Source organism: Haemaphysalis longicornis, unplaced genomic scaffold (genome assembly GCF_048455015.1).
Source record: "Haemaphysalis longicornis isolate Haplotype H1 unplaced genomic scaffold, Haemaphysalis longicornis Haplotype H1 scaffold_7, whole genome shotgun sequence".
Classification (NCBI taxonomy): Eukaryota; Metazoa; Arthropoda; class Arachnida; order Ixodida; family Ixodidae; genus Haemaphysalis; species Haemaphysalis longicornis.
Window position 1 is genome coordinate 190,545,134 of NW_027526422.1, and position 11,126 is coordinate 190,556,259.

The following is an 11,126-nucleotide window of genomic DNA, read 5'->3' on the forward strand; positions in this document are numbered from 1 at the left end:
GCCACGCACACCACCGGGTTGGCAAACGCTCTGTGCGAAAAAAACTATGAAAATGACTATCACTAAGAGATGCAACAGGAAAAAATAGAGTGGGTGGGGGGGGGGAGGTTGTACCGTGCCATTTACAAGCAGGCTGTACCAGTTGCTGACAAGCACAGATGAACACATGGCCAAGAACAAAAAACAAGAGGGCAATAGGAACTTAAGCACTGCAATTTACTACAAAGCCCTCATTGCGAAGAGCCAACAAGGTTATCCATGAAGATGAAAAAGTGCGGTCGCTCAGTATCTTTAATTTTTGTTAATATAGCAAAAAAATGCTGTATTCAATGCCCCTACTTTGCACATAGTCAATTCTCATTGTTGAAACTTGACAGGACATTGGAAGTTTGTTGAATGGGCAGAAATCATCATAAATATCACTTTGGCAAAGACAAAAGTGCACGTTATGTTTGGACATGGATTTTAATGACATTTTTTAGCATTTTGAAGGCTAAACTACACAAAACAAACTGAAAACAGAGGTGAAAAGTCCACAACTAGTTAATTCATCTTCTACTGCTGACCAGAACTTTCATGGCCTATATAACAAGATTGGTCACTTTCAACAAATTGGGTCACGTGAAAAATGACAGTTTTGAAAATGACCACATTTAATACGGTCTTTGAATACTGAGTAGGGCTAACAACAATGCTCTACACTAACGTTTTGCTTTATTTCGAACGTTGGTTTAGTAGGAAAACATTCTTTTTTGAGGTCTTGACATTATTAAATTAAATTTTCAACTGTTTAGTGATATTTGGACACATATTTTTAGCAGGTGGTAATGAAGAAGCACATATTTTCTGGTGTGGACAAGTGCAATTTATGAATTAACTGAATGACCGAGTTTGAATTATGCACTCGTAGAAACATTACAGAACAACATGTTAAATAATTTGAATTTTGTGTAAGTAAACTTGAGAGTGCGAAGTGTCAGCATTTGTACTGTACTTTATTTTGTACTGTACCTTGTACTCCTTTCCAGTGCTGACAAGGCAGAATATATGTTGTCTGCAATATGTTAGAGAAACCTCAGGGCACAATGGGATAATTTGTGCGATATGTCACACGTCGTAAGACTACCTTGAAGACATACTGCAGAAATTCTACGACTCATCGTTGAAATCTCCATATCATGAAGATGTTGTCGATCTTTTCTTGACATGTCGCTCCGCTGTATGCGATAACAGACCTTTATGATATCGTAGCACATCGACATGTTGTAGAAGGCCTTCCAATGTCAAAGACATGTCGTTGAAGTCTTTGCGACATCGAACCTTTACGATGTCTGAGGACAAAGATAAGTCATTGAAATCCTTACGATGTCAATGACATGTCATAAAGCTTCTTCGACATCGTATTGAAATCTCTGCGATATCGAAGACATGTCGTAGAAATGTTTATGAAATCATTCATGTGGTATGGATATCGTGGCCATATTTTCAGTAGGGAAGCGCGTGAAGCGAACGAAAGAGCGTGAGAGGTGGAGGAGAAGGAGAGAAGAGAGGCACGAGAATCGAAGGAGCACATGCAAAAACTGAAGCTCGAATCTGAAGAGCGGTTGCGAAGGTATGAGTTGAAGCTGGAGTGGAGTAGGCAGACGCCCTTGCGCTCGGGCACCCGCGAACAGAAAGAATGGGGCACAAATCCAGCTAGTTGTATGGCGACAGCGAAGTGTAATGGTTCCGGCGAATGTTTGGAAGTTGAACATTGCGACGACAAAGTAAGCAGCCGTGACTCCCTACACGACGCTAGCCTTTCCTCCGGTGCGGAATGCGTGGAGACGGACATTGGAATGAGGATTGACGTGGAAAGCGCGTCCGATGATACCATAGAGCGGTGTAATGAAGTGATGCTCGAACATGACGAGCAGCCTCGCAGGCGAAGTTTGGGGATGGAGCTGCAGCGCATAAGGCAGAACCCGTCGAGCAGGCCCAGTTATGCACTGACAGGAAAGTTGAATGGGGGCAGCCCGTTTTTCAACTTGATGCCGCGCGAGAACGAGATAAACGGCCGTGGCTGCGCACAGGTTGCGAGCGGTTCAGCCGGGAACAGCTGCATGGAAAGGGAAGCGAGCGTGAGGAGTGTTCCAGAGAGCGTGGAGTCAAAGGGAAGCCCTGTTGTTGCGAGTTATGGCCGCAAGTTACGTCTGTACCGGACACTGCGCTAATGCATGCTGAACTTGCTCGCACGGGCAGTACCCAAATTCTAATCGGTAGACCGGAGGAGAATGGAGTCGCGCAGGAAATTCTTGGGGCCCGCCGCGCTCCCAATTACGCTCGAAAGTTGCACGAGAAAGCGAACTCCGTCTCGGGCGCTCAGGAGCTCGCCAAGAAGAGAAAGGAGATAGAAGATGAGAAAGCATGTGACGAGACGGAGCGAAAAAGAGACGGAGTTGAAAATCGGGCTGAGGAAAAACAGGAGTAAAGGCTGATAAGGAAGCTGAGAAGGTAGACTGGGTTGAACATGTAGAAAATGGAAGAGGAAGTGAGAGAGAACGCGAGAAGACGGAGGATGAGGAATTCAGAACGTTTGAAGAGCGTAGGAACGATATGAAGTTGTCGCGTGGGTTTGGTAGTCTTGATGGTAAAAGTGTAACCGAGGAGGCCGATGGAGAACGCGAAAACGCATGCGTGGAAACTGCGAAACCAAGAATGAGGGCTCCCGAGGAGGTTGCGAAGGAGCGGGAAAACCCATGTAAAGAGGCAGCTACAGTTGAAACAGTGGAACGAGACGCAATCGGCGATCTCGCGAAACCGGTGTCTGAGATAGAGCTTCGTAGCTTTAGTGTTGGTTGCGGCCATTACCGAGATTTAGTCGGGAGCCGCGCTGGATGGGTTGACGCACTAAGTTCTGCGACCTGGCAGTGTGTCACAGGCCCTAGTTCCGAGTTGTGCCAGGATGAGTGCGTGCTTGGACAGCTGAAAAACTGTCTTTGTCAGGCCGCTGCTCAGAATGCACCTAGCGTGCACGAGTGGTTTTTGGTAATGACAGGTGCTTGTGAGGTTGTCGGTGTGGTTCAGTCTGTGAGTAAGGGAAAGAGTGATTCCGAGAAGGTCATCGCGTTCGCGGGCCACCATTAGACTCCAGCATCAACCCTTCGCTCACGCTGCCAGCACGCAGCATTGCCGTACGTTGGGGCATTGGAGATGCATGGCGGCGTGGCCTATGGGACAGAGAGCGCAGTCGCATTTTGTGATACCACTCCATCTTCCCCTAAGTTTTGTTCGCCTCATGGGGCTAAATTGTCGAGACTTGCGTTGACACTGCAGCGCTACACGGTCCGGATCATCTGCAGAGGGGTTGGAAATACTCGAATGCACTACTCTGTTTTCGGAATGTTGCTTCGGGAGGCCATTAATGAATTGCCTCCCAGCCTTAATACCGCCACGACGGACGTGAGCGTTCCCGTTCACCCGTCCTATTTCGCCGGGAGTCTGTGTGTGTGTGTGTGTGTGTGTGTGTGTGTGTGTGTGTGTGTGTGTGTGCGTGCGTGCGTGCGTGCGTGCGTGCGTGCGTGCGTGCGTGCGTGCGTGCGTGCGTGCGTGCGTGCGTGCGTGCGTGCGCGTGCGTGCGTGCGTGCGTGCGTGCGTGTGTGTGTGTGTGTGTGTGTGTGTGTGTGTGTGTGTGTGTGTGTGTGTGTGTGTGTGTGTGCGTGTGTGCGTGTGTGCGTGTGTGCGTGTGTGCGTGTGCGTGTGCGTGCGTGCGTGCGTGCGTGCGTGCGTGCGTGCGTGTGTGCGTGTGTGCGTGCGTGTGTGCGTGTGTGTGTGTGTGTGTGTGTCGTGGTTGTGCGTGACGAGATGCCTTGGGTGCTCGATTCGCACACTGAACAGATCGATCTGCGCAGCGAACCGAACTTTCTGTGCACCGCAAGTGACCGAAAGCACAGCCTAACATTCTTGAAGGAATGTTGTCTTGCTACGCCGTGAAGGAGGACAGTTGCGCGCGTGCGCATAGGGGCAATGGAAACTTTCTTAACGTTTCATTGTTGTTGACTGCAAAATCGCCCGTGTGGTTTGCCAGTCCTTATTCCTTTTGTTCTTGTTGTCTAGTGCCGGAATGTTTGTGCGTGCTTGCAGTTATAGCGCGCATCAGTGTTATAGGTTGAGTTGTCTCGTTGTTCGTGCCGTTTACGCGCCCCGGAGAGACGACCCAATTTTTTTTTGCTCGCACTTAGCGTTTTAGCATTTTTTTGTGTTTCCGCATAGCTAGAGTATTCCGTCCCTTTTGACGGCTAGTGAATAGGTTGTGTTTGCTGTTTAGATGAAAGAGGGTTTGGATCGGCTGCAGAAATGGAAGGGGTCTCATTTGTGGTAATACCTAGCTCCTTCCACGTGTTTTTTTTGTTTGTTTGTTCCGCTGTTATTGCTGAAGTGGAGATGAAACGATTGGCTTTTTTAAATTCTTTTCGGATTGACTGAACCAAGAGGTCTAGTAACCCTCTTAAAAGGGGGAGTTGTAAGGTCCACTTATGAGATCAGCGGCCAGGCGCCCGGGCTGCGCGTGAGAACCCGCCGCTCTGTCAGGGGGCCGAGCACGGTGGACTCTACGCTGCAGTCGTCGCCAATTCGTCACGGCGCGCACGGGAGACGGATTGTCTGGCCCAGCGCATACCACAGAGATAATCCCCCATTGAGAAAGCAGACGGCGCCGCCGGATTCCGGGGACCGTCGAGGTGACGCGCGGAGGTGGAGGGATTTCCGGCGTCGAAGCGCGCGCCGCGCGAGCAACATTGTTAACACGCCCCGGCTGGCACAGTTCTCCGTCGCCGCCTTCCGCCCTCACCCCGCGGGGTTGCGCGCACCTACACGGGCGTTCCCGAGAATGTTACAGGGAATGCTACAGGGGCGTTCCCGAGAGAGCGTGATCCCAAATCCCAAGGTGTTATAAGGCCGAACTTGGCCGTAAGAAATCATTCTTGTCTGAGCGCCAAACTGGGCAGTTCCCGGCGGGACAAGGAATCCCGACCGTTGAAGCTAGGTGGGGATTTGTGAGCCCCCTAGGATAAACGTCAGGATCGCGTCGGAAATTTAGGGTGTAATGTCATACCGGGCAACTAGACGGATCCTGCGGCGAGACAGGGTCTCGGCCGTCGTTTCTCGAGCGGTTTGTGTACGCTCCGGGGATAAGACAGTTAGACGAAGTTGAGAAGCTCAAGTGATTTGTGCGCACTTGGAGCTATCGTCTAGCTGAAGTTGGAAGTTTTTGTTTAATTACTCATGTACCCAGTTTTCCTGCTGTAAATAGCTGTATATAAACTCGTCGTTTAACTCAATCAACCCCCACGGCTCCACTTCGTCAATTCGACCGCCGTCCGCAAGAACTTCAACACCATCGCCCTGCCAGCCTCCTTCCAAATCAACCGGAGCCCGGGAGATTGGGTTCCTGATCGACACCGGACTTCGGGGAAACGAACCACAACCATCTTTACTGGTACATAAAAACATACCCTCAACCAGAAGCTGTATCCTAAATAGTGCAAAACATACCAAATTAGAGGATTGTTAGCCAAACTGTTTACGGGATTCTTCACGACGGTGACGACCGGCTGTTACGACGGGGCGCGCACGAGGCAGTTTTCCGTGTAGTCTACCTGAGCCAAAATTACCCCAGACATAAGACTCTACCTTGTTTTTTTATTCAGCGTGTTTTTTAATCGCAGCTATGCACCTAAAGGGAAGCGCTGGCGCTAGCCCTTTTGTGAAGTTTTTGTATTTGTTCATTGCCACTGCCTAGTCACCAGTAGTACGTTATCTCCTGCCCAAAGCGCCACCTTCGCGTTTCCTTCTGTCAATTTGCCGTTTTCGGTAATGTCGTTTCCTAGAAAATTGTCCAGACTGATTTGTTCACACATTGACTCGTCGCTAACTTTCACATTGACTCTTCGCGAACTTCGCATTAAATTTGCTTTATGTGGAGGGAACTGTGGCTTTAGCGACAAGCAGAACGCAAATCCCCTACTTTTGATTAACTAGCGCTGGACTCTGCACGTCAGTCTTTCGATTGCTGATTCAATTGTTGTGCTTTATCTATCTTTCCTTATTAATCGAAGCTTAAAAAATGTTACTACAAAATAACTTTCTTGTCCTTCAGCATGAGAAAATATTATATGATTTCAATAATCGCACAACAGGGAATTTGACCCCCACGTTTATATACCCAGCAGCCTGTGTAAATAGCTAGAAGCAAAAACTCTTGCGAGTCTGTACATGCTGGAGTGATCCGTGTACGTTAAACATCCCGAAGTGGTCAAACATTATCCCGCAGTCCTCAACTATAGACACCCTTATAGCCTAGGTAGGGTTCGGCGATTTATGCCCCACAATCAATCAATCATTCAATCAATAAATCAAACAAGGCTTTAGTTAAATATCGCCTCTTTCAGACAAAATAATGATGTTCTTTTGATGCGCGAGCCGAGAGGACGATCTCGACTTGCTCCGATGACCGACGACCGATGCTTGAAGCGGGTAAGGGATGAGGACTGCCTTCCTTGCTGAGTTTATTTACACTAATTACACGACTCCAAGTATATACATCAGGACAGACTTACGGTTACATTGTCACTCTGCCCGCAGCAGCCTGTTCGGCCAAGACATATACTGAACAAGATCCCCTCTCAACCGACCGCCGACAAAAACCAACACTCCGGTTTTGATACCAAAAACCCCGCCTCCACAAAGGCGGCGTTCAAGAAAAAGAGAAAAACCTTTGAAACAATTAATGGAAACCATTGATTGGCCACAGGAACCAGCCAAACACACGTGTCCCCACCTGCGGTCACGTGACCCAGCCCTCTCTCTTATACACTCATAGTGCGCTTCCCACGCACGTTATTACACCTGACAAGCAAATACGGGACGTCTGCGTCCTAAAGCGGACTAACCATTACATTCAGCGGGTGGCATCTGCTCAAAAGCCAAGCCGACGGCTTGGAGCGGTCTTCGCGCGGCTAACCTCTTCCCGCGTCCTCGCTTTTGCGCCTTGTCTGCGCGTGCGCCGGGTCAAAGAGGAAGTCGGTGCTAATCCCCACCCAGACTAAAGGGGCGCCGCCGCCCGCCTGAACAGCCCACGGGAAGAGACGCTGCCAGCCCAGGCGACCGTCATCGAGGCGAACGACCCGTCAACGGAGAGCGCCCGGCGCCGGCTTCGCAAATTCTTAAAAACTTAAACCGCGCGCCTTTCCGACACTATGAGACACAACATCATTCAGCTTCCCGTCAGCTTGTCATGCCGAAAGACCCAGCCACCTCCGACGCGACAGAGATGCTCAGGCTAATTGCCCCCGTCTTTTGACACACAAAAGGAAGAGCACAAAACACGCTCTCCGCGTCTCCGAACTTGGCGTCCGTGCGCCTACATGAAAGGAACACGGGATAGCAGCTACACTATTAGGCAAAAAGGACTAAAATAGGGACTAAAATACAGCCGTTAGTCTTCGCGTGGGGTATCTGTGGCAGAGTACGGGCCGTGTGCATAAATGCGGACTAACTGTTCGTCCCCGCCGATCTATAAGGAGTAACGGGAAGACAAAACGCATGCAGTTAGTCTCTTTGCTGCGTCGTTAATCCCCTAATGGCGTCGTCATTGCCCTTTCGCGCATATGTCTGCGAACAGCTTTATATTTCCAAAACACAAGCCATTGTAGTCACTGGGTGCTTTAGATGGTGCCACGGGAGAAAATATTGATGTTAGTTATAAGAAAATCGCCAACGGTTAGTAGAGCGGCGGGTAATGGCAAGGAGCGGCAAGGCGCGATTGCCATACGCTTCTCGGCGAGGTTACGTTGATACGCTGTGTTGCATACGATTCGTGCGAGGTAATAACGGCCAATGAAAGCTTTCAAGCGCCTTAACAGTAACGCAAAAATTAGTGAAAATAGCAAAAGTGGATTCCTGAGCGTAATGAATGTGTATATGTTTAACAGACGAGAAAAAACGCACGTTGCTGATGACAATTGCAAAACAAAAATTCTCGCTACAGGTAAGCGTCTCGTAGTTATCTTTTACACTCGGTACATAATTGCCTTGGGCACCAAAGCTATGACAATGTTGGAACTGCTGTCAAACCCGCTTGCATTTCCCAGTCGCAATCGTCTAGCGACGCGAATTTGAAGAATTCAGGCTAAGCAACACCGAATTCGCTTTCGCCGATGCATGAAAATATGGTTTTGATTGATTGATTGTAGGGTTTAACGCGCCGACGCAACGCAGTCGATGAGGCGCGCCGTAGTGGAGGGCTCCGGATTAATTTTGACCACCTCTGGATCTTTATCGTGCGCCGAAATCTCGTACACACAGGCGTTTTTGCTTTTCGCCTCCACCAGAAAAGCGGCCGCCATGGCCGGGAATCGAACCCGTGACCTCGTGCTCAGCAGCGCAACGCCTTAGCCACTGAGCCACCGCGGCGGGTTCCAGGGAAGTATGGCATGTTTCCACATTCTGAAACTCACACAGACGACACCTTTCACATACGTTACATAGAGCACGTAACATATGTATCGAACACTAAGAAAGCACTTACCTTGCGCTAATTTGTGCGGAAACAAATGACTCGTCAGATCGCCCAGCTACCTATCTCGACTAGGCGACGACGAGTTGATTGTTATTTACGAGAAAAACTATGGTTGTGAGGCTCTACTTCGAATTGAACTGAGCTTTAGTCCCTAAACCTAGCAAAGCGCTAAGCGCAAGGCGCAAAACGCGGTCAGTTTCGCTTGCACAGATAGAAATTCATGCACCAGTTGCAATGGATCTGTTGCGTTATGGTCAGAAATACACGCTGTGCACTTGAATATTATCTACCGGAGCTACCACCCGACGGCCTGGTCCAGCGGATAGCGCGTCGGGTTCCTTGTATATACTTCTGGCCGTCAGGGGTTCGATCCCTGCCGGTGCCGGAGTTTCTTTTCTTTTTTCTGCACTCTACGCTGTTCGTCCTTCGGGAGTATGAGAACGGGCCATCCGGGTGGGGGACTAACCGTTCGTCTCCTCGCGGTTAGTCCCCAAAGAGACTAATGATTGTGGCAGAGGCCATTAGTCCCGAGACGACGAACTTTTAGTCCTTTTTGCCTAAGAGAGTACCAGCGGAGGCGACGCGGATACATGAGCGACAGGCGGCTTTCATTAATTACATGAGGACCCCGAACTTAACACCTCCGCACTAAGAATGTTGTCCGTACACTAGCTGTACGTACAACCTTAACTCTCACTGCACGTTATGTCTTACTGCAGAGCCAGCACTAAAAAAAACACACTCAAGCCGTTACGCGAGTACAATACAACGTACAATACAATACAACAACCCAAAATTACCCTGGCACACACCAACCTAACCAGCACAACGCGCCGGCCAACTGCACCAGAAACGAATACAACACGGCATGCTTACTGCCCTGGCCTGGCCGTGCCTTCCGTAACCTCAAACAATAAACGAAACCGCTCAACTACCGGGCCCGTGAGAACAAACTCCTGAAACCCTCTACCATTAAAGGCAACCAACCACATGAAGGGTGTAAATGTTCAAAATTGACAACTGAATGAATGACACGATCCACTCATAAACGTTAAGCGCACGCAGGAACATTCTTTCACTCTAAGGAAAGAAAAAAAAAACAGTCGAAAAAAACCAAACCTACCAAATGAGGCTACTCCTGTACAAATAACAAAACGTTTAAAGAAAGTTCTCTTCACGCTCTTGCGGACGCCGGTTCTTTCAGAATGCGACACAGATTGTTCGTCCCGGTTGCGGTTCACTTGCTGTCCACATGCGATGCACTGAAAGTTCATTTTTCAGCACTTCAAACACTAGTTCGCCCACACGCGCCACAAGGGGGCCCTACGTGCACATTCCATGGCCCACCATGACCATATACCAACGGAACAAATAAAGGAAGGCACTAGCCATTGTACCCCAAGGTAAACTCCCTACCGTGCTGTAACCGCGGCTCTACTTCACAAGAAGAGAGCGCTGAAAGCGCCAAACTGCGCTACTCGCAAATTACACGCCTTACGACAGCTGAACGCAACCAAAACATGCACACACAAAAAGTAGACTAACTACAAGGGGAGAACGACAGTACAGGTAAAATAAAAATAATTCTTATCTGAGCGGTCCCTACGCACCCAGAGAAAAAGACGCTAACAATTAAGTGCGCGCCAAAGAACACTGACCCGTTCTGTCTAGCACTGCACCATATTCAGCGCGACCCCCCCCCTTTCCACGGCGGCACACACCGACCGTCGCACGGAAGCTAATTGCGTTTCACGCACCACCAGCTGATTCTAAACAAACCCTGGGGTGGCTCGCACTGTCCCGTGCTCCCGGGGGAAAAGGAACACCCTACTCGGCGGTAGCGCGTACGCCGATGTCGCACCTGCGCCGCCCCACCTGCCACCGCCTTCCGCGTCCTTTGGCCCGTCGGAATTGACCTACGCGCAAAACGCCGCGGGCCGCCTGCACATTCATGCTTTGCGCACGGAAGCTCAACGATTAGGCGCCCCGTTCCGCGGCCCTTGCATGACCCCTGCGCTTCCTTTTCCTCCTCAGAGATGAGCATGCTTTCTGCAGCTTCGCTTGATCTATGCCTTAGCTCATCCACGAAGGGCTCCTCGCGGTCGGCCGCGGAATCTATGTCGGCGCATGGGCCGGTGCTATTCTCGACACTTCCCTGCGCGGCCACGGCAACATTGCCCGCCGCCACAGAAAGAATTGCTGCAGCTAAGACATCTGTCTCGCGAGATTCCATGATCTCATCTGCAGAAGTGGGAACGCTACGGGGTTGGTCAACAACTGGAGTGCCTTCAGTCACCTCTACTGCATTCCCCCTCTCCTTATCCCGTGTCGTTCGAAGCGCCCACGAGGGAACGAACACTGTGAAGACACTGATGCCCTCATCGAGTTAACCGATTCTGTGGAGCTTCGCTTTCTCGTAAGCGCTCTCCGCTCTCCCTTGTGCTAATTGAGCGCTAAGCTCTTCAGCTGTCCATTCAGACCAGCTACCTGCGCCTCTGCTACCCACCAGCCTTGCTTTTTCGAAAGCGTGCTGCGCATTTTTGAGATTTAATTCCGCTCTCAACTTCGC